Source organism: Schistocerca cancellata, chromosome 5 (genome assembly GCF_023864275.1).
Source record: "Schistocerca cancellata isolate TAMUIC-IGC-003103 chromosome 5, iqSchCanc2.1, whole genome shotgun sequence".
Lineage (NCBI taxonomy): Eukaryota > Metazoa > Arthropoda > Insecta > Orthoptera > Acrididae > Schistocerca > Schistocerca cancellata.
The window spans coordinates 331,206,057-331,233,792 of NC_064630.1; the positions used below are offsets into that span (position 1 = coordinate 331,206,057).

General features: G+C 38.5%; 1 long non-coding RNA gene across 1 annotated transcript; it reads left to right on the plus strand.

Annotated features, from left to right (window-relative positions):
• Positions 1–46: 46 nt before the first annotated feature.
• Positions 47–26,163, plus strand: LOC126187546 (uncharacterized). The gene is made up of 4 exons (XR_007537754.1): positions 47–100; positions 3,004–3,058; positions 20,697–20,868; positions 26,051–26,163. It is a non-coding gene; the product is annotated as an uncharacterized LOC126187546 (long non-coding RNA).
• The last annotated feature ends 1,573 nt before the right edge of the window (positions 26,164–27,736 follow it).

Genomic DNA, 27,736 nt, shown 5'->3' on the forward strand with positions numbered 1-27,736 from the left:
GTTGCCACAACTCGCCGCTATGGGGTGCCACTAGTTAAGGCGCAGGGACACGGCAGAGCAACTTCTTTCTTACGTCCGGCATGCGTTCAGAACACGAGCGGTGAGGAGGAACTTTAAAGCAATTGGGGGGCGAGGGCAAAGCGGGAGGGGGAATATAGCCCCCCCCCCCCAACCAATGGAGTATCATGTTACACTGGATAAAATGACTTCAGAAATCAGCGAATATATTACTTCAACAGATTCAATCTTTTTTTTTTTTAATTTTAATATATATATATAATTATGCAGCAATATAGGGTGCACTGTATTTCAAACAGTTTAACAAAAGAATAAGAGCGACAAATAGCTTACTATCTAAACCAATAAATATAATTTAATTTAAAATGTGCGTCTTATTTATTAATATACATCAATAATCAAGAAAGCTAAATATGCCGGGTATGCCTACCAACACTTAAATTGCTGACCCCAGACAAAAACTTCGAAATCGCTGGACACCTGGATCAAATCGTATTATTTTCCCGGGCACAGATTCTGTAGACACATTTTTACCCTGAACTCCAAAACTGTTACCAAAAACTACTTGAAGCAACACCAATTTGTAGGTGGAGGACCCCGACTCCTGTTAAACTTGTGAAACGATATTCCATTCTTCCAACGACCCCCCTCCCGAGACTTCTAGAATCGCCCCTGAAGCCTTGTTTTCTTTCAAGTCCCTTTGCTTCTTGCATTTTGTTAATTTATACGTTCACAATTAGCCACTTGTAATGGCATAGCCCTCCTGACTTCTTGTATAATCAAATCAGTAACATGTTCTGGCTGGCTATGCACTGGGTTTTCCGATAGGGTTAGCTCTTTCTTAACAGACCCTTACTATTGGACTGTGGTAGACTTAAAAAACTTCATGAATCATTAATCATAGGCTGAGACAATACTCAACTACCAGTCAGATTTGGCTCAATAGCAAACAATGCACAATACTATAGCTTGTCAGTAAACTCTTGAGTGACCAGAGCTCTAGTGGGGGAAGTGGCCTTTCCCGGAAAAACTCTGCAACTGCACTGTAGGTTAAGCCAAAATCAGTTGTCCACTTTGTGTTCAGTAGTGTAGTGCAACGTGTGGTCATTTATGTTGATTCCAATCATGTACTTTTAGTTAGCATCGTAACTAAGTTCGGTTAGTATATTTTGTGATACACTCCATTATACAGGAAATCTGCAAAAATCAAAGACTAATTTCTGGAGTAAAGAGCGTTTGGTTGTCTCTAATGCAATAACTTGCATTAACGAGATGTTCCATGCAGAGGCTAATTTAGAAAGAAACATCTTCTGCTACTCTTCTTTGATACATGAATGAAGGGGAAAAAAAAACAAGACCTCACGGAAGGCTAGCACCAAAACCCCACTAAGCCAGTCGCGAAATAGAGATGCTTGAAATTAACAAACACCTAAAAACATACAGTTGATGAAAACCTGAAGTTGACAGCTATGAGAGTTTTGAAGACAGCCTAATGGAAAATGGAGGTGCTGCATTGGTTGCAATAGGCAAGAAACTCAAATCCACAGAGATAGAAATGGATGCTGCATGCGAGATTGTTGGGCAAGACTCTGTATCAGGAGTGATCATACAATTGTAATTGCATTCATCTATTGGCAACCTGAGATACCTCCCGATGTAACCAAAGATACAGAGGAAACTTCAATTCCCATGTGGGGAAGTTCCCCATCACATTGTAATCACTGGTGAAGATTTTAATCATCCAACGATTAATTGCCAACAGCCTTGCCGCAGTAGTAACACCAGTTCCCATCAGATCACCAAATTTAAGCACTTTCAGGCTGGGCTAGCACTTGGACGGGTGACCATCCAGTCTGCTGAGCACTTTTGGCAAGCGGAGTGCACTCAGCCCTTGTGAGGCAAACTGGGGAGCTACTTGATTGAGAAGTAGTGGCTCCGGTCTTGTAAACTGATATACGGCTCGGACAGCGGTGTGTTGACCACATGCCCCTCCATGTACGGTAACACCTGTGGGCTGAAGATGACACAGTGGTCGGTCGGTACCATTGGGGCCTTCATGGCCTGTTCGGGCAGAGTTTAGTTTTAGTTTTTAACAATCAATTGCAAAAATTGCAATTTTGTTTGCGGTGGGGGGTGACAAAACTGCTTGTGAAACATTATTAAATACCTTCTATGAAAACAAATTGGAGCAGATGCCAAAATGAATATACCAATAAAACCATACTACATAAAATACAGAAAGTCTATACTCTACATGAATGTTTTACAGGAATCAAAATGGCTATCCAATATTTCATACATCAACAGCCAAAGCAATAAATCAAATTCGATTCAGGAAAACGTAAAACTAAAACCAATAACTTCACAATCAAAGGTGAGGATAAAGTGATAGAAGATGCTCAACGGATTGCCAATATATTCAATGAACATACGTGAACATGGTGCCTACCCTAATTAAAAGTATAACAACAACATAAAAGTACCTATTTTATGAAAAGACAATGTTTCTCTACTGGTACCCAGTAACAGAATCTGAGGCAATAAATGCTATTAATAAATTAAAAAATGAATGTCTAGTGGTGTTAACAGAAATCCAGACAATGTAATCAAATGTAATTCACCAGTACAGATTTTCAGCTAGCCTAACTTCTTTCAGGACAGGGGTGTTTCCATCAAAACTAAAGCCACTCTACATGAAAGATAATACTGCTATCATAAGTAATTATAGACCAGTTTCTCTTCTGACAGGTTTTTCTAAGGTAAGTGAAAAGCTACCTGGGTTTCTGAACACAAATAAAATATTGACTAACGCTCAAAATGGGTTTACAAAGAGCAAATCAACAGAAACAGCAGCCTTTCAATTCATGCAAATGGTCCTAAATGCCTTGAATATGAATAAATTAAGCTCTGAGATATTCTTGGATTTATCAAATTATTTGATCTAAACAGCCATGACTTACTGCTTATGAAACTACATTGTTACAGGGTCCCAGGGACTGGCCTTCAAATGGTGCAAGTCCTATCTTTCTGATAGACAACAGTGAGTACAAATTTATCATTAAGACAATTAATACCTTTCAGGTTACAACCAAAATTAGTGATGGAGTGCCCTAGAGTTACATGTTAAGCCCTCTGTTGTTCCTGGTATACATATATAATTTGCTAAACCATGTGAAGGTCACTGATAGAGTGATGTTTGCCAATGACGCAAGAATTTTTATAACGTGTCTAACACTATAAATGAACCATGAAAATGATATAAGGTAACACTTTGGTCATAAATAAGAAAAATAGTATGGAAAAATTTTGATAATATTATAATTAAAGCTAAAAGCAGCATAAAAACTAACTGTGGTATGGAACAACCTCCATACACAAAATTTCTAGGTGTATGGACAGAGTAATACTAGATGGGCAAAACAACCAAAAGTTTTGAATAAAAAACTAAGTAAATGCTGTTATATGCTAAATATGCTTTAGATTATTGCAGCACTGAATCATTGTTGTATGCTTGTACCACTTACATGAACAACTTGCTCAGGTATCATATAACCTTCTGTGGGAAAACAAACTTCAAAAAAGGGCTATCAGAATACTGAAAGGAGTTCCCTCTAGACAGCCATGAAGGGAAATATTTACAGAACTTAAACTAATGACACTTCCTAGCTTATATGTTTATAATGTGCGTGCTTTCTGAAAACTCAACAGTAACTTTCAACACTGAAAAATAAGGTTCATAACTACAAAACAAGAAAAGGCAATGATTTTTGCAGAAATATCCACAAAATCGTTCACCAAAAAAGTGGACATTATCAACATAAAATATTTCTTAGTGCACAGCTTGCTATAATAAAGAAAATTTTAAAATATCATGTTGTTGTGGTCTTCAGTCCAGAGACTGGTTTGATGCAGCTCTCCATGCTACTCTATCCTGTGCAAGCTTCTTCATATCTCAGTAACTACTGCAACCTACATCTTTCTGAATCTGCTTAATGTATTATTTCTTGGTCTCCCTCTATGATTTTTACCCTCCACACTTCTCTCCAATACTAAATTGCTGATCTCTTGATGCTCAAAACGTGTCCTACCAACCTTCTTCAAGTCAGATTGTGCCACAAATTCCTCTTCTCCCCAATTCCATTTAGTATTTCCTCGTTAGTTACATGATCTACCTGTCTAATCTTCAGCATTCTTCTGCAGCACCACATTTAGAAAGCTTTTGTTCTCTTCTTGTACAAATTATTTATTGTCCATGTTTCACTTCTGTACATGGCTACACCCCATAAAAATACTTCCAGGAAAAAATTCCTGACACTTAAATCCAAACTAGATGTTAACAAATTTCTCTTCTTCAGAAACGCTTTTCTTCACATTGCCTGTCTACATTTTATATCCTCTTCACTTCAACCATCATCAGTTATTTTACTGCCCCAATAATGAAACTCATCTACTACTTTAAGCAAATCATTTCTTACTTTAATTCCCTCAGCATTGCCTGATTTGACTACATTCCATTACCTTTGTTTTTCTTTTGTTTGTGTTCATCTTAAATCTTCCTTTCAAGACACTGTCCACTCTGTTCAACTGCTCTTCCAGGTCCTTTGCTGTTTCTGACAGAATTATGATATCATTGTCAAACCTCAAAGTCTTTATTTCTTCTCCATGGATTTTAATTCCTACTCCACATTTTTCTTTTGTTTCCTTTATTTACTGCTTACTCAGTATACAAACTGAATAACATCGGTGATAGGCTATAAACTTGTCTCACTCCCTTCTCAATCAAGTGTATATCGAGCACCTGCAGGTAACTTTAATCTGTTTGTAAACCACCTTGAAGCTGTACTGGCCCATTTAACAACCAAAAACAAAGAAATAGTGGTTGCTGGTGATTTCAATGTAGATTTCCTTAAAGACTCTCCCAATAAGAACTTATTTGAGTTAGTAACACTATCATTCAACTTAATTCCCACAGTAAAGTTCCCCACTGGGATAGCCACTTGCTCACAAACAGCCATTGATAATATCTTTATAGAAAAGTCAAATGAACATAATTATATTACAAAACCAATAGTCAATGGCCTCTCAGACCATGACATGCAGTTCCTTCTGTTAAATGTTAATACTGAACACGATATAAAATCTGTTAAATCTGAGCTCAAGAGGGTAATCAGTAAGCCAAAAATTGATTATTTTAGGACACTCCTCAGAGACATTCACTGGACTGATGTTTACAGTGCGCATGGCATGAATGAAAAATATAACATTTTTGCTAATAAAGTGCTTACCTTATTCGAACACTGCTTTCCCCCAAAACTTACCAAGGTTAGAGCAAAGTCTACAAAGAAGCCATGGATTACTCGAGGAATAGGGGTATCTTGTAAAACCAAAAGAAAACTGTATCTGTCAATCCGAAACATTTCCAATGTTGATGCTATAGCACATTATAAGAAATACTGCAAAATATTAAAGACTGTAATACGGATGTCAAAGCAAATATATTACAAGGAAAAGATAGTCATATCAGATAACAAAATAAAGACAATATGGGATATAGTGAAGGAGGAGACCGGTAGAACCAGACATGAAGAGGAACAAATAGCATTAAGAGTAAATGATGCATTGGTGACAGATGTGTATGGTGTTGCAGAACTTTTTAACAAACATTTTACAACTGTTACTGAAAAGATGGGGTTGTCAGGTTCGGTAGATGCTGCTATGGATTACCTTAGACCAGACATTTCAAGTAACTTCCATAATATGAATTTGACCCTCACTACCCCAACAGAAATAATGTCCATCATAAAATCTTTAAAATCAAAAACATCTAGTGGGTATGATGAAATATCAACAAAGTTAATTAAAGAATGTGATTCTGAGCTAAGTAACATATTAAGCTATTTGTGTAACCAGTCGTTTATCAGTGGAATATTTCCTGAATGGCTGAAATATGCTGAAGTTAAGCCACTGTTTAAGAAGGGAGATAAAGAAATAGCATCAAATTTCCGTCCAATTTCACTGTTGCCAGCATTCTCAAAAATTTTCGAAAAAGTAATGTACAGTCGTCTTTATAACCATCTTATCTCAAATAACATACTGTCAAAGTCACAGTTTGGATTTCTAAAAGGTTCTGATATTGAGAAGGCTATCTACACTTACAGTGAAAATGTACTTAATTCATTAGACAAAAAATTGCAGGCAACTGGTATATTTTGTGATCTGTCAAAGGCATTTGACTGTGTAAATCACAATATCCTTTTAAGTAAACTAGAATATTATAGTGTAACAGGAAATGCTGCAAAATGGTTCAAATCTTATATCTCTGGCAGGAAACAAAGGGTGTTATTAGGAAAGAGACATGTATCAAGCTATCAGGCATCATCCAACTGGGAACTAATTACATGTGGGGTCCCACAAGGTTCCATTTTGGGGCCCTTACTTTTTCTTGTGTATATCAACGACCTTTCATCAGTAACATTACCAGATGCCAAGTTTGTTTTGTTTGCTGATGATACAAACATTGCAATAAATAGCAAATCAAGTGTAGTCTTAGAAAGATCAGCCAATAAAATATTTGTGGACATTAATCACTGGTTCCTAGCCAATTCTTTGTCACTAAACTTTGAAAAAACACACTACATACAGTTCAGAACTTGTAAGGGGTGTCCCAAGAGTATATGTCTAACATATGATGACAAGAAGATAGAAGAAGTGGACGGTGTTAAATTCTTGGGATTACAGCTTGATAATAAATTCAACTGGGAGGAGCACACCACAGAACTGCTGAAGCGTCTTAACAAATCTCTGTTTGAAATGCGAATTTTGTCAGACATAGGGGATATAAAAATGAAAAAGCTGGCATACTATGCTTACTTTCATTCCATAATGTCATATGGGATTATTTTCTGGGGTAATTCATCAAGCCAAGCTAAAGTTTTCCGGGCACAAAAACGTGCAGTAAGAATTATATGTGGTGTGAACTCAAGAACATCCTGCAGAAGCCTGTTTAGGGAACTAGGGATACTAACTACAGCTTCCCAATATATTTATTCCTTAATGAAATTTGTCATTAAAAATATATCACTTTTTCAAACCAACAGCTCAATTCATGGAATCAATACTAGAAATAAGAATAATCTTCACAAGGATTTAAAGTCACTTAGTCTTGTACAAAAAGGTGTGCATTATTCAGGAACACACATTTTCAATAACTTGCCAGCAGCCATAAAAAGCTTAACAACCAATGAAATTCAGTTTAAGAGAAGCCTAAAGGATTTCTTGGTGGCCAACTCCTTCTACTCCATTGATGAATTTCTTAGTAAAACCAACTGATTTGTATATAAGTACAGCATAACTTCTGCACAATTTCAGTGCAGTAATGTGTTCACTGAAAATTTGTGTGTGTGTGTGTGTGTGTGTGTGTGTGTGTGTGTGTGTGTGTGCTTGTGTGTGTGTAAGTGTGTAAGTATAATCTAACTTCTGCACCATTTCAGTGCAGTAATGTGTTCATTATAAATAAGTATTACAGTAGTTGTATTACATGTTTCTTACCTTATAAATAAATAAAAAACTTTTTTATTTTAAATTCAGTGCAATAGTATTTGTAAAATGACTCTTAGTGTTCATTAAAAAATGACGATCATTCCACTTGGGACCTGTGGAATGGTACATTAGCTTATTTGTTTTAGTTGTAAATATTTGTCATGTATTGTTGTTTTTCTGACATGTTCCACATCCTGGAGGAACTCCTCACTACGGATCAATTGGAATGAAAGTAAATCTAATCTAATCTAATCTAAACTGCTTCTCTTTCATGCCTCTCTACTCTTAAACTGCCATCTGGTTTCTGTACAAATTGTAAATAGCTTTTCACTCCCTGTATTTTACTCCTGCCACCTACAGAATTTGAAAGAGAGTATTCCAGTCAACATTGTCAAATGCTTTCTCTAATCATACAAATGCTAGAAACATAGGTTTGCCTTTCCTTAATCTATCATCCAAGATAAGTAAAAGGGTCAGTATTGCCTCACGTGTTCCAATATTTCTACGGAATCCAAACTAATCTTCCTCTAGGTCCGCTTCTACCAGTTTTTCCATTTGTCTGTAAAGAATTCGCGTTAGTATTTTGAAGCTGTGACTCATTAAACTGATAGTTCGGTAATTTTCACATCTGTCAACACCTGCTTTCTTTGGGAGTGGAATTATTACATTCTTTTTGAAGTCTGAGGGTATTTCGTCTGTCTGATACATCTTGCTCACCAGATGGTAGACTTTTGTCAGGGCTGGTTCTCCTAAGGCTATCAGTAGTACTAATGGAATGTTGTCTACTCCCGGGGCCTTGTTTTGACTTGGGTTTTTCAGTGCTCTGTCAAACTCTTCATGCAGTATCATATCTCCCATTTCATCTTTATCTATGCCCTCTTCCATTTCCATAATTTTGTCCTCAAGTACATCGCCCTTGTATAGACCCTCTATATACTCCTTCCACCTTTATGCTTTCTCTTCTTTGCTTAGAACTGGGTTTCCATCTGAGCTCCTGATATTCATACAAGTGGATCTCTTTTCTCCAAAGGTCTCTTTAATTTTCCTGTAGGAAGTGTCTATCTTACCCCTCGTGAGATAAGCCTCTACATCCTTACATTTGTCTTCTAGCCATCCCTGCTTCGCCATTTTGCACTTCCTGTCATCTCATTTTTTAGACGTTTGTATTCCTTTTTGCCTGCTTCATTTACTGCATTTTTGTATTTTCTCCTTTCATCAATTAAGTCCAGTATCTCTTCTGTTACCGAAGGATTTCTACTAGCCCTCATCTTTTTACCTACTTGATCCTCTGCTGCCTTCACTATTTCATCTCTCAAAGCTACCCATTCTTCTCCTACTGTATTTCTTTTCCCCATTCTTGTTAGTCGTTTCCTAATGCTCTCCCTGAAACTCTGTACAACCTCTGGTTTAGTCAGTTTATCCAGGTCCCATCTTCTTAAATTCCCACCATTTTGCAGTTTCTTCAGTTTTAATCTACAGTTCATAACCAATAAATTGTGGTCAGAGTCCACATCTGATCCTGGAAATGTCTCACAATTTAAAACCTGGTTCCTAATCTCTGTCTTATCATTATATAAAGCACTCCATTTTCAGGCCACAAGTGGCCCATCGGGACCATCTGACCGCCGTGTCATCCTCAGTTGAGGATGCGGATAGGAGGGGCATGTGGTCAGCACACCGCTCTCCCGGTCGTTACGATGGTTTTCTTTGACCGGAGCCACTACTGTTCGGTCGAGTAGCTTCTCAATTGGCATCACGAGGCTGAGTGCACCCCGAAAAATGGCAACAGCGCATGGCGGCTGGATGGTGACCCATCCAAGTGCCAGCCACGCCTGACAGCGCTTAACTTCGGTGATCTCATGGGAACCGGTGTATCCACTGTGGCAATGCCGTTGCCTTATCATCACATAATCTATCTTAAACCTTCCAGTATCGCTGTCCTCTTCCACATATATAGACTTCTTTTGTAATTCCTAAACCATATGTTAGCTATGATTAAGTTATGCTCTGTACAAAATTCTATCAGGCGGCTTCCTCTTTCATCTTTACCCACAGTCTTTATTCATCTTCTACTTTTCCTTCTCTTCCTGTTCCTACTATCGAATTCCAGTCCCCCCTGACTATTAAATTTTCGTCTCCCCTAACTATCTGAATAATTTCTCTTATTGCTTCATACATTTCTTCAATCTCTTCATCATGTGTGGAGCTAGTTGGCATGTAAACGTGTACTACTGTGGTAGGTGTGGGCCTTGTGTCTACCTACTAATGTGTTCACTATGCTGTTTGTAGTAGCTTACCTGAGCTCATGTTTTTTATTCATTATTAAACCTGCTCCTGCAGTACCTCTATTTGATTTTGCATTTATAGCCCTGTATTCACCTGACCGGAAGTCTTGACCCTCCTGCTATCGAACTTCACTATTCCCAATACATCTAACTTTAACCTATCCATTTTCCTTCTTAAATTTTCTAACGTATGTGCCCAATTAAGGCATCTGACATTCCACACTCTGATCTATAGAATGCCAGTTTTCTTTCTCCTGATAATGACATCCTTGTGGGTAGCCCCTGCCTGGAGGTCCAAATGGGGGACTATTTTACCTCCAGAATATTTACCCAAGAGGATGCCATCATCATTTAACCATACAGTAAAGCTGCATGACCTCGGGAAAAATTATGGCTGTAGTTTCCCCTTGCGTTCAGCTGTTTCACAATACAAGCACAGCAGGGTTGTTTTGGTTAATGTTACAAGGCCAGAACAGTCAATCATCCCTGCAACTACTGAAAAGGTTGCTCCCCCCCTTCTGGAACCACACATTTGTCTGCCCTTTCAACAGATACCCCTCCATTGTGGTTACACATATAGTACGACTATCTGTATCACTGAGGCATGCAAGTCTTCCCATCAATGGCAAGGTCCATGATTCATAGATAGGGGGGTGGGGTGGGAGAGGGGGGGGGATTTCATAAGTAGAGCTAAAACAATTTTTAATAACACACTGCTTTTCTAACATTGAAGAATATCTGAACATTTAAAAGTAAAATTATTTACATTTACTGATGTAAGATAATTGTACTTGTATATAAGTTTCTAAACAACATAAATGTAAGAAAATGTGAGCTTTATTAATACCTCTAATAATAAAGAGCTATATAAAGCACATGGACTAAACCTAAGACCCACTAGCTAAGAACTAATGGCCACAAGAATTTATGAGGCATTTAAGTTCAACAGGAAAATGTGTAAACATCAATTTTATGTGCAAAGATACTACCATAGATATAGAGTTGTCAATGAAAACGTTACTGGCACAACTCTCACACAAAGAACAGCATAATCCTTAAAAGTAAATAACATATCTGTAGATAATACAATTACACAAGGAAAAAATCATACCCAAGACCTCAATGAAAGCTTTAAAAGGAGTACTGAATGAAAATAATCCAGCAGCAAGTGTGGCACAGAAGAAGACATCTTATAAGCAGACACACCAAGTTTCAGAAAAAAAGAACAAGAACAACTCAAGATCAGGAAGTGAGAACACTAACAGGCAGTATACAGTGGTCAACCCAAGGAAAAAAATAACTACTAACAGACAAGTAGTATTTCATGGAATCAGAGACTGTTTCATGAGACAAAGAATTTAACAAAGTGACCCAACAAATAGAACAAATGTATAAATACTGTCACAATGCACTAGGATTAAAGACATTAGTTAAGCCTTCAACTTCAAGTACAGAGACAAATAGCTCATGGAGGAATACAGATAGAAGCAAACGACTTACTCTTCTACAAATTAATATATGTCGCACTACAAATAAGATATAGATAACAGAGAAAGAATGGTTGAGTGGAATTTTTCTCAAAGAAGGCGTAAAATTTTCCAGAATTGATTTACCTATATTTTCCTCAGGATTGGAAGGGGAGTTTAGTTGTGTACAACTAGAGGATAAAAATTCAGTTGTAGGTAGCCTGTAAGGGTCTCTGGATGAAGATGTAAATTAGTTTATTGAGAAATATGAGTTAATATTTAAAGAAGATTGAAGATTAAGTAAAGAACTGCTATCTGTGGTGATTTGAAGCTAAAAATGACAAACACATAGGTGTAAGTCACAAGGACATCATTGAATATGCTGAGATCATGGGTGTAGGTTGTAAAAAATAACTGTGCTACACATAAGAATGACTGCTTAGGGAATATTGTCATGAATTTCCATTCAAAGGATTTTACAACCAAACTTGCACGAGGAGGCCTATCAGATTATGAGCCTTTATTCCTCACATTCTATAAGATGCAACAAATTAAACTCAAATAACCCAAAATGGTACTGGCAAAAGGACAAAGAAAGGGTACTGTACGTAATTGAGTGTTTATTGATAGACTAGGTAGTGCAAATTGGGGCTTTGTATGTAATTGTGAACTGGGAGAAAGGGGAGCTGAAATGGTGTTTGATAACTTTTTAAAGAAATAAACGGATTTATGGGATTCTTTTTCACTAGTGATGAAATTAGGGCTCCAACCGGACTGAAAAATAAAAGGCTGAACTGGTTTTTTAAAGAACTGTTGGAAACTGGAGAAAATGAGCTCATGCTGTATCAGATGCGTAAGTGTGCCTGTACCCAAAGAACAGACCAAAGACAGGGATTCTTTTTCACTAGTGATGAAATTAGGGCTCCAACCGGACTGAAAAATAAAAGGTTGAACTGGTTTTTTAAAGAACTGTTGGAAACTGGAGAAAATGAGCTCATGCTGTATCAGATGCGTAAGTGTGCCTGTACCCAAAGAACAGACCAAAGACAGGACATTTACAGGTCATTATCTGAAATGCAAAAAAAATCTACAAACCTAAGCTCCATGAGGAGGAGAAAAAAAACCTAGTGGTGGAAAACTAAATAAAAAGGGCTCCCAATAAATTCAAGGCAGCATGGCAAGTAATAAAACAAGAGGACACACATAAATGCATACAAACAGCTCTGCTCGATCCTGAGAAATTAAATCACTACTTTTCAAATTCTGTTAAAGAAATAGGAAACAATATTAAAGCAACAAGTTAATCTTCAATGTACCTGACTGGAGCTGCACTGTTAGGGAATCACCTACTTCAGTAGAGTACTACCACATCTGCTGATGTTATAAAAGCTCTTTCCAAATTTTCAAATTCTAAAAGTATAGACTTCTAGTGATTGTCAACTTATGTCATTGAAACGTTAGTGCACACAGTCTCTACACCTTTAGCTTTTATTTGTAATAAATGTGCAGAATCTGGATTCTTTCAAGGTACCAAAAGCTATCACAGATTTTAAAAAGAGGCACCAACAACTTCCCCAAAGTTGCTGAGTAGTCTCAATTGTGCCAATATTTTCAAACATGTTTGAGGCACTTCTACACACAATCTCCTGTATAACAACCAGTTTGGTTTCCACAAGGGGAGAAACACAACAGTGGCCATTTTTGGAAATTATGGATCAAACTTTAAAATCTCTTGAAGACAAAAACATGGTATCACTGGTATTATGTGATCCAAGCAACGCAATCAGTTCCATTCCTGTTACATTCTAGTATGGAAACTGGAGTTTTAAATGTCACAATCAAGAAATCGTTCATGCAGGAGATTGTACAAACATACTGTTGTTTGACCATCAAACAGACTCCCATATGGGCGAAATACTAACAAGTATGCCTGGCCTAGAGAAACAACTAAAAGAGTTGGAAACAAACAAGTCACCAGGTCTGCATGGAACCAAAATTTGGTTTTTTAAAGACTACTCTACGTCACTGGCCCCTTACTTACCTTGTATTTATCATGAATCTCTTGCCCAGCTCAAAATCCTAAGCAACAGGAAAAAAGTGCATGTGATTTCTGTCATAAGACAGAATTGACACTCAAAATTACAGACCAACATCCCTAACATTGGTTTGCTGCAGAAACCTTGAACATATTCTCAGTTCAAATACAATAAATTTTCTTAAGAGTGAGAAGCTTGTGCCCACAAATTAGCATTGTTTTAGAAAGCATCACTTGCGTGAAACTCAGCTTACTTTTTTCTCACATGATATACTGTGAATTTTGGATCAAGGGCAACAGGCAGATTCTGTATTTCTAGATTTCTGGAAAGTGTTGGACAAGGTACTCATTGCAGGCTGTTAAAGAAGGTACAAGCACATGGAATAGGTTCACAGATATGTGAATGGCTTGAAGACTTCTTAAGTTATAGAATCCAGTAGGTTGTCCTGAACAGCGAATATTCATCAGAGACAAGTGTATTGTCAGGAGTGTATGAGTGCCCCAGTGAAGTGTGACAGGACTACTGTTATTCTTTATATGCATAAATGATTTGGTGAACAGGGTGGGCAGCAGTCTGCAGTTGTTTGTTGATGACGCTGTGGTGTACGGTAAGGCGTCATCATTGATTGACTGTAGAAGGATACAAGATGACTTAGACGAAATTTCCGGTTGGTGTGACAAATGACAGTTAGCTCTAAATGTGGCAAAATGTAAATTAATGAGGATGAGTAGGAAAAACAAACCTGTAATGCTCAGTTCCTGCTTGACACAGTCACGTTGTTTAAATATCTGGATGTAATTTTGCAAAGTGATATTAAATGGAAGAAGCATGTGAGAACTGTAGTAGAGAAGGTGAATGGTCAACTATGGTTCATTGAGGAATTCCAGGCAAGAGTGGCTCATCCGTAAAGGAAACCACTTATAGGACTTTAGTGTGACCTATTCTTGAGTATTGCTCAAGTGTTTGGGATCCGTATCAGGTCAAATTAGAGGAAGGCATCAAAACAATTCAGAGACAAGCTGCTAGGTTTGTTACTGTTAGGTTTGAACAACATGCAAGTGCTATGGGGATGCTTTGGGAACGCAAATGGGAATCCCTGGAGGGAAGGCGACATTCTTTTTGAGGAACACTACTGAGAAAATTTTGATAACGGACATTTCAAGCTGACTGCAGAATGATTCTATTGCCTCTAACATACATTGCACATAAGGATCACGAGTATAGGATATGAGAAATTGGTGCTCATACAGAGGCATAGAGACAGTCATTTTTCCCTCATGCTATTTGCACATGGAACAGGAAAGGAAATGACTAATAGAGTGGTATGTAGTACCCTCTGCTACACACCATAAGCTGTAGATGTGTGGGAGCACATTAGCTGCGATGATTTCAATTTAAGCAACAGAAAACAATCTCTCATTCACAGCTGTAAATATGTCCTTATTGGAAATCAGCACAGGTGGTCCATAAAGATATAGTTTCACACCCATTTTTCATTACATGCAAAGTCCATATCAATTCACACAGACTAGGAAAAAAATCGTACCTTCATAGTAAGAAACACACATTTTTTTGTTTTCTCCAAAAACATTTCTGCTCCGAGATACAGCCCTCCAAAGACGACACTGCGATTACCATTTTGAAGATGTGAATTTTGGAAAAAAATTATAAAATGCTTTATCTCTGGAACAGTTCTAGATATTTTGTTGTTTTTTTATTTGAAAGATAATTGCTTTATGATTATAAAGAAATCCTTTGAACTTTTTTATAATTTATGCAAAAAATTATTTTTTCAAAAATTCCAATCCATAAAATTTTGATTTTTTTCTGTTGATTAGTACCATACAGTCCTACATTCCCTGGAAAGGAGAGCTTCCACTTTTAGGTTGAAAAAGGTTTTATAAACAATTGAACCTAGCCTTATTTAACATAATTTTTAGGTTTGAAAGATGAGTAAGAGACCCAATTTTCAAGCATTTTAAATGGTTCAAAAACGTGTGTGAAAGGTCCAAAGACTTAAAGTTTTCAATTTATACAACATCTGTCACTCTGTTTTGTACTGAAATTAGTTAGTCAATGAACTAAAAATGTGTTCCACTGCTTCAGTATATTCCTTTGATATAGAGTGATGCCTTCCTGTTGAACCAATTGGAACTGGAACACTTACAATCTTCAAAATATTGTGAACAGGTATTGAGCACTGATGGCATTGTTGCTGTCCTCCAGCTGGAAACCTATATACAGCAGCTGGTCCATGTGGTAGCATAAAGTTCACATCGTTGAACTCATAACTGGTGTCTATAATCTCTGCAATCCACCAGTCACAGTCATACATACACCCCACAAACATCCCCCTTCTCAGGTTGTGAATCTGAATATTATCCTGCTGTTTCTGAGGCGTTGGCTGAACGAATGAAATTTCTTCTTTCTTGCTCTTTAAAGTGTGTGCAATATGAGTTCGCCCTTCACTTTTTGAGTCCAAAAATATGTCTGCTGAATTCCTTTCACAGGAGTAGTCTGTGTGGACCATTCTTCTTTTTTCTGCTCATGGAATTCTTCGATTTCCTCTTTCGACAAAACAATGAGCGTTGTGGATGTATAAGATTCCATGACTCTCGTAAAATCCTCAGCTTTCTGACTTGCAGTTGTATTTGATCTGGAAAGATTATGTTTTGTAGCATGGTGCTTCAGCAGGCATCTACACCATCATTCACACAGTACACAAATAAACAGGCATATCTAGGTGGGTGTGGAACTACCCACTCAGGTCGTAGTGCATACAATTTTGATCTTACAATATGTGAAGTTGTGTAGTTGCTCTTATAAATTGCAAAAGTTTCTTTAATACTGCCAGTCATGTACATTTTCACTTTCACAATTTTTTGACCTTCAACTGTTGCAGTTATAGTGCCTCTTGTTGGCACTGTGGCGAGAACAGTCCCATTTATCTTCCAGATAAAATGACTGCACTATTTGGACTTGAGCTGCTTCTACAGGATGACCGTAATAGGGATCTGGTCTTCCAAAGACTCCTTTTATGGACCTCACATTTCTTGATTTGTCTACCATGTACTTTGATACTGATGGAACGTGGTTCAAAATTGTTTTCTTTGAAAATGTCTCTGGGGTAAATATTCAACAGCTGAACTGATATTTGGGAAATATTCCTGGCAAGAGGTGCGAGAGTGCTGTGGTTCATTTTCTACTGAAGATGGAATTTCTACTTTGAAAAGTGTGGCCAGTTTTGCTGTAGTGTATTCAGCCATAGCTTTAGAAATTTCCCAGTGCTTTCTTGATGCATAGGGCTTATGACTCGACTTCATTGACCACTGTTTGTTAACAGGACAAACAACTACCTCTGTAGTTAGACTGATTCAGGGTATTTAATCCTTCCTCTGTTGTTGTGGTCTTCAGTCCTGAGACTGGTTTGATGCAGCTCTCCATGCTACTCTACCCTCTGCAAGCTTCTTCATCTCTCAGTACTTACTGCAGCCTACATCCTTCTGAATCTGCTTAGTGTATTCATCTCTTGGTCTCCCTCAATGATTTTTACCCTCCACGCTGCCCTCCAATGCTAAATTTGTGATCCCCTGATGCCTCAGAACATGTCCTACCAACCGCTCCCTTCTTCTTGTCAAGTTGTGCCACAAACTCCTCTTCTCCCCAATTCTATTCAATACCTCCTCATTAGTTATGTGATCTACCCATCTAATCTTCAGCATTCTTCTGTAGCACCACATTTCGAAAGCTTCTATTCTCTTCTTGTCCAAACTATTAATCGTCCATGTTTCACTTCCATACATTGCTACACTCCATACAAATACTTTCAGAAACGACTTCCTGACACTTAAATCTATACTCGATGTTGACAAATTTCTCTTCTTCAGAAATGCTTTCCTTACCATTGCCAGTCTACATTTTATATCCTCTCTACTTCAACCATCATCAGTTATTTTGCTCCCCAAATAGCAAAACTCCTTTACTACTTTAAGTGTCTCATTTCCTAATCTAATTCCTTCAGCATCACCCGACTTAATTTGACTACATTCCATTATCCTAGTTTTGCTTTTGGTGATGTTCATCTTATATCCTCCTTACAAGACACTGTCCATTCTGTTCAACTGCTCTTCCAAGTCCTTTGCTGTCTCTGACAGAATTACAATGTCATCTGTGAACCTTGAAATTTTTATTTCTTCTCCATGGATTTTAGTACCTACTCCGAATTTTTCTTTTGTTTCCTTTACTGCTTGCTCAACATACAGATTGAATAACATCTGGGAGAGGCTACAAGCCTGTCTCACTCCCTTCCCAACCACTGCTTCCCTTTGATGCCCCTCGACTCTTATAACTGCCATCTGGTTTCTGTACAAATTGTAAATAGCCTTTCGCTCCCTGTATTTTACCCCTGCTACCTTTAGAATTTGAAAGAGAATATTCCAGTCAACATTGTCAAAAGCTTTCTCTAAGTCTACAAATGCTAGAAACATAGGTTTGCCTTTCCTTAATCTTTCTTCTAAGATAAGTCGTAAGGTCAGTATTGCCTCACGTGTTCCAATATTTCTACGGAATCAAATGATCTTCCTCTATTGATGCAAAATCTGCATCATCTGCACCATGGGAGGCTTCATCTTGTTCAGATACTATAATTGTTGACATTTTGCAAAAATACTTAGAACAAAAACGTCATCACAGGAAACATCTTCCCTTTAAAACAGAGTTTTCAAATGAGAACACTTATTCCCAACCTCAACAATGTCTGTTTTTTTGTCTTATATATCATTTTTTATGGATATGCAAATAGTCAGCACACTTCACTCTCCTATGGCCCCAGTCAGAAGACATTTCAATCAGTCCTTTTCACAAAACACACTGCAACTGTGTCAACTGAAAAATTACTCATGAAAACACAGAACTCACTGGATGGTCTCAGATTTCTTGGAAGCCTTTTCAGTAAACAAATTAGCACTGAACAATTACAATACAGAAATCTGCAATGAACAACCACAACAAAGAAACTACAACGAAGTGTAAGAAATATCTGCAACAATGAACATAAAAAGAAATAACTGCAACAAAGAAAGTGATAAGAAATAACTGCAACAAAGACAATAGAAATAAACACTGTAACAAAGAAATTCATAAGAAACAACTTCAGTGAAGACATACATTACCCTTGAAAGTGCAATGTGCTGCGAATACATACAAAGAAAGATCCCTTATCATTTACCTGCAATATAGCAGGTCAGCAACTGGAAGTGGTTAATTCCATAAATTATCTGGGAGTAGGCATTCGGAGTGATTTAAAATGGAATGATCATATAAAGTTGATCGTCAGTAAAGCAGACGCCAGACTGAGATTCATTGGAAGAATCCTAAGGAAATGCAATCTGAAAACAAAGGAAGTAGGTTACAGTACACTTGTTCGCCCGCTGGTTGAATACTGTTCACCAGTGTGGGATCCGTACCAGATAGGGTAATCACGAAAGCATTACAGAGATGATAGATAAACTCCAGTGGAAGACTCTGCAGGAGAGATGCTCAGAAGCTCGATACGGGCTTTTGTTGAAGTTTGAGAACATAGCTTCACCGAGGAGTCAAGCAGTATATTGCTCCCTCCTACGTATATCTCGCGAAGAGACCATGAGGATAAAATCAGAGATTAGAGCCCACACAGAGGCATACCAAAAATCTTTCTTTCCACAAACAATACGAGACTGGAATAGAAGGGAGAATCAATAGAGGTACTCAAGGTGCCCTCTGCCACACACCGTCAAGTGGCTTGAGGAGTATGGATGTAGATGTAGATAGTTAAAAAAAAATATTTTTTTAAATAAAATCTGTTCAACTTAAAATTGGAAGCTATCCTTTACAGAGAATATAGTACTGCGTGATACTAATGAACAGAAAAAAATCTAATTTTCTGGATTGGTATTTTTGAAGGAAAAAAAAAATCTGTAAATTATAAAAAATTTCAAAAGGTGACAGTAAAAGAACTTTGACAGATTATGTCCAAATGGAGGATACCATTGTAATCATAAAGCAATTATCTTTCAAATAAAAAAAAAAAACTCTTAACAAACTATCTAGAACTGTTACAGAGATAAAACATTTTAAAAATTTTTCCAAAATTCGCCTTCAAAATGGTGTTCGCAGTGTCATCTTTGGAGGCCTATATCTTGGGCAGGAAATTTTCTTGTAGAAAACAAAATGATATGTGTTTCTTACTCACTCCTGAATTTTAACATATGCTAAATTCAATAACATTCGAGACTACGGAGGTAACCCCTTGCCTGAAGTGATACGGATTATGCCTACAGCAATCAATGATTTGCCTAATAATATAGTTGACTTGGTCGTATATTACGCTAATGGTATAACACTACTTACCACATCCCAGAGAATTTCAGATCTGAATCGGATAGGAAAGAAAACTCTTGATATGGTCTTTGAATGGTTTGCAGTTAATAAATTCCTGTGTAATCCCAAAAAAAAACAACAACTCCTAATGAGGCTGTCATAATGTACAAAATAAGTCAGTAAAATTATTATGTATTTACATCAACTCCAAACTCCATTGGGAGGAACACATCAATCATGTACGTGAAAAAATAGCTTGTGTCATGCCTTATTTTGAAACTTAGGGATAAAGTGAGCTCACATTACCTTAGGGTGATATACTTTCAGCTATTTCAGCCACATATGTCATATGGTCTCATTATATGGGAATATTGTTCTGGCCTAACGACAGGCACTGGCATGAAGATCAAGAAAGTAACTGCAGAGAAGGCTGTGAGACGACATCAGTCAACAGTACTCTGACTAGGACTGCACCACGACAGGAATGGCCTCTATCTGAAGAGAATATAAGCACTCTCCTGGCGGCCTGGGCCAGACAGTAGAAGATGCACACTCTTAGGACTAGAAACCATGCACTAGAAGAGAGACACTGGTACAGCTGTTATTAGTGATCCATAGGAACTTGTGGGAATTACTTGTATGGACACTGTATACAGTGAAGGATACCACATTGGTGCCGAGTTATATGACAAACCCATTGCCTGATAGCCACGGAATTTTGTTCTATGTTTTGCTGGCGCCCTAATTCTCTCTTGTCTATTCTTTGCAGGGGAATTTACTTGCTTTAACAGTCTCTTTTGCTAATCAGTGTTTTCAGGTGGGTGTTGCAGTATTATTATTATTATTTTTTTTTTTTTAGTAATTATTTTTCTTTCTTGCCTTGTCTGTGTCTTGCATTTCGCTCTTCCAACATGCCCAACCCACCTATCCTGCCTCCTGCTCAGGCATCACAGCCACAAGTGTCAGATGCCACACAACTAATGCAGATGTTTCAGTTCCAGATGCAGCAGATATCTACACTACTACACATGGTGCAGCAGCTACTGGCCAACATTGCATGCCTGACAGAACAAGCACCACCTTTTTGACAGTTTCGTGAACAGGAAGAGGAATTGCTCGTGTGGCTGCAACAATTTGAAGCAGACATCCTCACTTACAACATACCAGGTACTGTGCAAAGCCATTACTTCTTCTCCATGGGGTGCAGTGTTGTGTCTCATCAACAAACTCTTTCCTAACGCCACTCTGAGAGACTTGTCTTATGAACTAACTAACTCACTAACTAACTTTTATGACCAGCAAGTGAATGTGGTAGCAGCTAGGTATCAATTCTTTAATTGCAAAAAAACAGTTAGAACAAACTTATAATGAGTGGGTAGCAGATTTGCAGGGCATGACAAGGAAATGCAAATTCAAATGTGCTTGTGGTACTTTATATTCAGATTTTATGTTGCGTGATGTGATCGGGTACAATGTACCTGAAGTCAAACTCAGAGAACAGGTTTTGAAACAGTCCGATCCATCATTTCAGCAGGGAGTGCAAATACTAGACCAGTTCGATTCAGGTGCACTGTCGGCTGATAAATTTGAGCAGCAGCTATTTGTCAGGTTGAGTTCCTTGTTTGTATCAGCCCATTCTGCAATGGCAGCTTACACTAGCCACACCAAATAAACAATGATTCACACCGTGTAAGTAGTTCGCTAAACAGGCAAAAAGAAATAAGACTTGCCTTCATTGTTATACATGGCACCAATGTTAAGATTGCCCCTCCCGACAATCTCAATGTTATGCTTGTGGTAGGAAAGGACATGTACAATCCATATGTTTGCAACAGAAGAAACATAAGAATTCAGTCCACTCACAGAAATCTAGTCACAAGGCCCATGTCATTAATGCAGTATATTCAAAGTCTGCAACAGGCATTCACAAAACTAGCAAGCGTGCAGTCTCTTCAGTCATACTTCAGTCAAACAAACTTTTTGTTCATTTACTTCGTTGTGGGAAATGTGTGAAATTTCATTTGGACACGGGTGCCTCTGTCATATTGCTAAATCATCACACATATGAACTGTTAGGCTCTCCACACTTTTATTCAGCCATACTTCAGTCAAACAAACTTTTTGTTCATTTAATTCTTTGTAGGAAACGTGTGAAATTTCATTTGGACACGGGTGCCTCTGTCAGATTGCTAAATCATCACACATATGAATGAACTGTTAGGCTCTCCATTCCTGTCTAAAACTAGCATGTAACTGATGGCTTATAGTGGACAAGACATTCCCGTTTGCGGAAAATGTACATTGCCTGACATGTATCACTCGCATACGCCAACAGTAACTTCCACAGTGCTACAATCACGCGATTGTGAGAACGTATTTGGTCTTGATTCTTTTGATTTGTTATGGCTTTAACATTAAGGACAATGTGTTATCAGTGTCTGCACTAAATGCCAAAGGCAGTGTAGCTAGCTTGCTACAAGAATTCCTGGAACTCTTTTCTGAAGTTTAAGGCAAGGCTAACAAATTTGTTTCACATATTACTCTGAAAGGCAATGCTCAGCCAAAATTTTGCCGGGCCACAACTGTTCCCATTGCATTATGGGAAACAGTCGCAGCTGAACTTAGAGAATTGCAGGATAGCGGAGCCCATACAAGCTAGTCAATGGGTAGTCCACCGGTTTTGCTCCCCAAACTTTCAGGTCGCATTTGCCTCTGTGTTGACTTTAAGTCTACAGTCAACCCACAAACTGTGTCTGATACTTACCCCTTGCCATGCCCAGAGGATCTCATGGACAGATTAGGCACTGGTCGCTACTTTTCAAAAATTTATATGCACGGCGCATGTATTCAAATACCGCTTGATGAAGAATCTCAAAAAGTGTGTGTATTGAATAATCATTTGGGCTTGTTTAAATATTTGCATTTGCCTTTTGGCGGTGCTTCTGCACCCACCATTTTCCAGCGATATTTGGAATAGTTGACTGCACAGTACCAAACTGTTCAAACTATTTGGACAATATTGTTGTAGCAGGTCGTACACCTCAAGACCATATTGCAAATTTACATGCTTTGTTTCATGTGTTATCTGAGGCTGGACTAATGTGTAGACTGCACAAGTGCGATTTTTTTAAGCCTGAGTTGCAGTATCTTGGTCATGTCATAAACAGTCAATGTGTACATCTTCTTCAGTTGCATTTGTTGGCGATACGAGATTTGCCAGTTCCTTGCAATGTCACCGAATTGCAGGCAGTCTTACAGAAAATGAACTATTATATTTGGTTCATACCGAATGCTGCACAAATAGCGGCTCCATTGCATCACTTGCATCGAAAGAACATCCCCTTTCTTTGGACAGATGAGTGCTGAGTAGCTTTTCAGAAACTTAAAAATGCATTGCTCAATGATTGATGCTTAGTTCACTTTGATGCTGACCAACCAGTTGTATTGCAAGTTGATGCTTCAGTGCAGTGCTTTCACACAGAATTGGTGATAAAGACAGGCCTATTGCTTACTCATCAGAAGTGTTGTCCAAAGCTCAGTGTAACTATTCACAAACTGAGAAAGAGGCTTTGGCTATTGTGTATATGTATGGCAGAAAATTCTACTTAGTAACAGATCACAAACCTTTGCAGTCCCTATTACATGCAATGAAAGTGGTTCCTGTATTAACTGCCCAAAAATTGCAAAGATGAGTGTTGATGTTGTCTCAATACCAGTACAAGATTGTGTATCATCTGACAGCTCAACATGGTAATGTGGACACACTTTCATCTCTTCCGATTGGCCCTGATAGCGACTTTGACACTTCTGCTGCATATTGTTGTCACATTGATGTTCAGAATTCTGAATTGTTTCAATCATTTCACTGAAATACAGGAAAATTGTGCAGGCCATGGAAGCTGATTCAGATTTTAACATTTTGCTAAAATACATTCGTACATCTTGGCCTCACTTATGCATAACATAAAGAACTCTGTAGTGTGCTGATGCTTTGCACATCAGCATAGCTTCGCTGTACAGAAAGGTGTGATTCTTGTTCAAAATGACAGTGGACAGTCACATGTGTTGATCCCTACAGCTCTGCAGAAATAAGTGTTGCAATTATTTCACCAAGAACACTGAGGGGATTGTTCGTACGAAATGCTTAGCGTGTTGATGCTGTACTTAGCATGGTATGGACACCCAAATAGAACAGTGTCATGCATATGCGGAAAATCTGTCCCCTCCACCACAAAAATTCTCTGCTTGACCTAACTCACAATCACCATGGCAATGTATGCACATAGACTTTGCAGGACCTTTTTGGAACCCCCATTGGTTGATTGTGGTTGACTCATATAGCAAGTTTCTTTTTGCTGTGCCCATGAACTCGACAATGTCATGTAGCACCATTCAGGTGTCGTGCTCTATTTTTTGCTTCGAAAGTTTACCTGAGATTAGAGTGTCAGACAATGGCCCTCAGTTCATGTGAAATGAATTTGAAACATTCTGTGAATGCAATGGCGTACAGCACCTAAGTAGTGCACTGTTCCATCCACAGTCAAACTACCATATTTACTCGAATCTAAGCCGCACTCGAATCAAAGTCGCACCTGAAAAATGAGACTCGAAATCAAGGAAAAAATTTTTTTTCCCGAATCTAAGCCGCACCTGACATATGATACTCGAAATTAAAGGGGAGAGAAAAGTTTTCGGGCGACCTCCAAATCGAAACAAAGTTGGTCCACTGTAAAAAGAGACACAATTAGGTAGAGTGAATGATGATACAGCTACAGTAGTTTGGTTCAACTCTTAAGCTTAGCAGTTAAGCTTTACCATGTAGCCATTGCTATGCGGCAGGTGCTCCGTCCGTATTTATATGGGTACCATTCCTTTTTCACGTGCTTCTTCTGGTTTGAATTGATTGCTTATTTTTCTTTGATCTGATAAGTGCCGTTCTCTTTGTTATAGGTGTTTACGTCACTCTAAGCTGAAAATGCATTACTGTACTGTGTCAGGCATTGTTTGTCGCATTCTGATAATGAGTGTTTACAGCCTGTCACTGCTTGTGGCATGACTTGCTTTTGTGCGTGCTAACACACACACACACACACATATATATATATACACATATATACACACACACACACACACACACACACACATATATATATATATATATAAAGAGGGAGAGAGAGAGAGAGAGAGGAATTGTCTGATTGGCAAAACAATGGCAAGAGACTGCTATTTGTTGTTACTTACACTGCTGCTTTCTTTGATAATGATCAACAACAACCAAATAATAGACTGCGTATGATAGAAGATGTTCTGAATGAGAGTTTAGCGAAAATTTTTCTTCGTTTGAAAATCTTTGCAGACGCCTGTGTAGTACATTACATTCAACACAGAAATTAATCATCTTAGATTTAAAAATCTTGTCAATTGCCGTGCTTCATTTCTGACTGTATCACTATTAGGAATAAGAATAATACGAATATAAACATGACATGATATGTGTATTATTCCGCGTTTGCTGTTGTCTCACTCTAGTTGATAGCAGCAAACACGAAAGAATACATGGCAAAATGTTTATATTCGTATTATTCTTATGGTGAAGAGAATACTGCATGTGATTCACAATTCATAGAAGTTCCTATTAGCAACCATCTCTTGTCACAGGTAGCAAAAAATTTGGAACGTAGAGTTGGCCATATTGACAAACATCCCAAACAGTTTTGTCAGTCGGATTTTCGTAGTATGTTGAAATGCTGCTACATTCGAAGATGAACAGTAAGGAATTTGTATTTACTTAATTGGATAATGTATGAAAATGCAGTGGTCGAAACTCGAGGTGAAGGATGTTATGTCGCCAGTATTTATCTTTGTGCCTGCAAAGCATGCCTGTGTAGCGCTACATAATTCGACGGCAGAAGTTAGTTGTGGCGGTACCTACAAAATTTTTCAGAACTGCCACTTACTTTGCAGTTTGCACTCGATTCTAAGCCACAGGCAGGTTTTTGGATTGCAGAAACCGGAAAAAAAGTGCGGCTTACATTTGAGTAAATACGGTAGTGCACCGTTCCATCCACAGTCAAACAGCAAAGCGGAACGTTTTGTCAGAACCTTCAAGCAGCAGATGGCCAAACGTCACTCCACACACACCAGGGATCAAGCACTGCAACTATTTCTTGCCTCCTATTGTTCACACCCACGAAATGGACCATTGCTGGCGGAATTGCTTCATGGCTGCCGTCATCAGACACTGCTCCACCCTCCTCAGCATCTGGCACTGGAGGAAGGCCGTTAGTATCACTTTGCACTGCGTGATATTGTCTTTTACAGGGTTTTGAGTGGCTGTCTCCTCCCCCAGATTCACAGATCCAGAGGACAGCGCGGCCACAGCAGCCACAAGAGGGTGTCATCATGACACTGTGGGACGACCCCATGGAGACGGAGTCTTCGCCTCCTCCATCTCCTCTCATCTCCTCTCATCCTACAGATGGAGCTGGACCCGCCCACACAGCCGCAGTCACTGCCTTCATATGGTGCATGGCATCAGGAGGTGGACACATACCCTTCTGGTCGTTTTCCAGGGAACGTTTCCGTCAGAGCGAAGAAAGGATGGAGAGGTATGACCAGAAGCTAGACATCCACTGCAGCCAGAACTTCTGGTCCAGCAATGCGCCCACACTCCTGCCTCCCCCTCCATAGTTGTACTCCCTATGTGATGACAGTCCATCACTTTGGGGGGGGGGGGGGGGGGGGTGTTCAGGCATAACGGCAGGCGCCGTCACGAAGATCAAGAATGTAACTGCAGAGAAGACTGTGAGACAATGTCAGCCAATAGTACGCTGACTAGGACTGTACCACAACAGGAGCAGTCTCTATCTGAAGAGAATATAAGTGCCACTCCTGCCAACCTCAGTCAGACAGCAGAAGATGTGCACTAGCAGATCCAGACTAGAAACCATGCACTAGAAGAGAAGCACTAGAACAGCTGTTATTAGTGATCCATAGTAACTTGTGTGAATTACTTGAACGGACATTGTCTATAGCAAAGAACATTGATTATTTGCATGTCGCCAAATGCTTATGACCCAAAGTTAAGTATTATCAATCTACTTTATAGTACAGGGTGTATACGGGGACAAGGAAAAAAAATTCCCGGATTATTCCCGGATTTCTCCCGGATATCCCCTTTGAAAAATAGGCTTTTTCCCGGGCGCAAATACGCTTTTTCTGTGCTAAATGACAGTAGGTTTTCCGTAGATTTTCCCTCAGAACTGTAAAACTTATCAATTCTTTGAATGGTTAACGTTTTATACAATCGCGTAGAACTTCCCGGAAAAAAAAAGAAAAGACGGGCAGAGAAGTTTTGGAGAGACTTTTAATTTAAAAAGAAGGAGAGAAGTGTTGGAAAGATTTGCAGCAACATATATGTTCCACATTTTCGTATTACGAAAGTATAAATTCGAATTACACCAAACACAGCGCGTTAGTTTGCGGAGCGTTGAAACCGAGGTTGCGATGTCCTTTTGTAAGCGGGTCATATCTCAAGGCACGAGATCTCGTCAGCCGATGGCAGCAGCTATTCAGAGCATAGGACACGTGTTATAGTCAGCCAATAGCAATATCACTGATTACATAGCGCGAACACGCAAGAGGAAAAGTTAACGGTTTACATTAATGTACACAGTACCTTATATCGACAAGAAAATCTAAGCTTTCACATATAATATTAGTCTCTAAGATTAACACGCTACAACAGAAGCTAAGCTTTCACATGTAATATTGTTCTTTTTTGCGTGTGTTATATTTTAAGATACATCACACAAATGTGCCAGTAAATTTAAAACTATGACATAAATGTCTCGGCTCGAAATTCTTGTAAGTGGCTGGTCCTCAAACTGTTCAGTTTCGAACACTCTGTGATTTAGATATCCATCCCACTTTCTCACACGTAACATAATTCATCTTGCGTAAAAAGAAATTTACTTTGAAAGTAATGCTTTTCTAACCACCGTTCGCAATACTATCCGAAGACTTAGAAATAGGT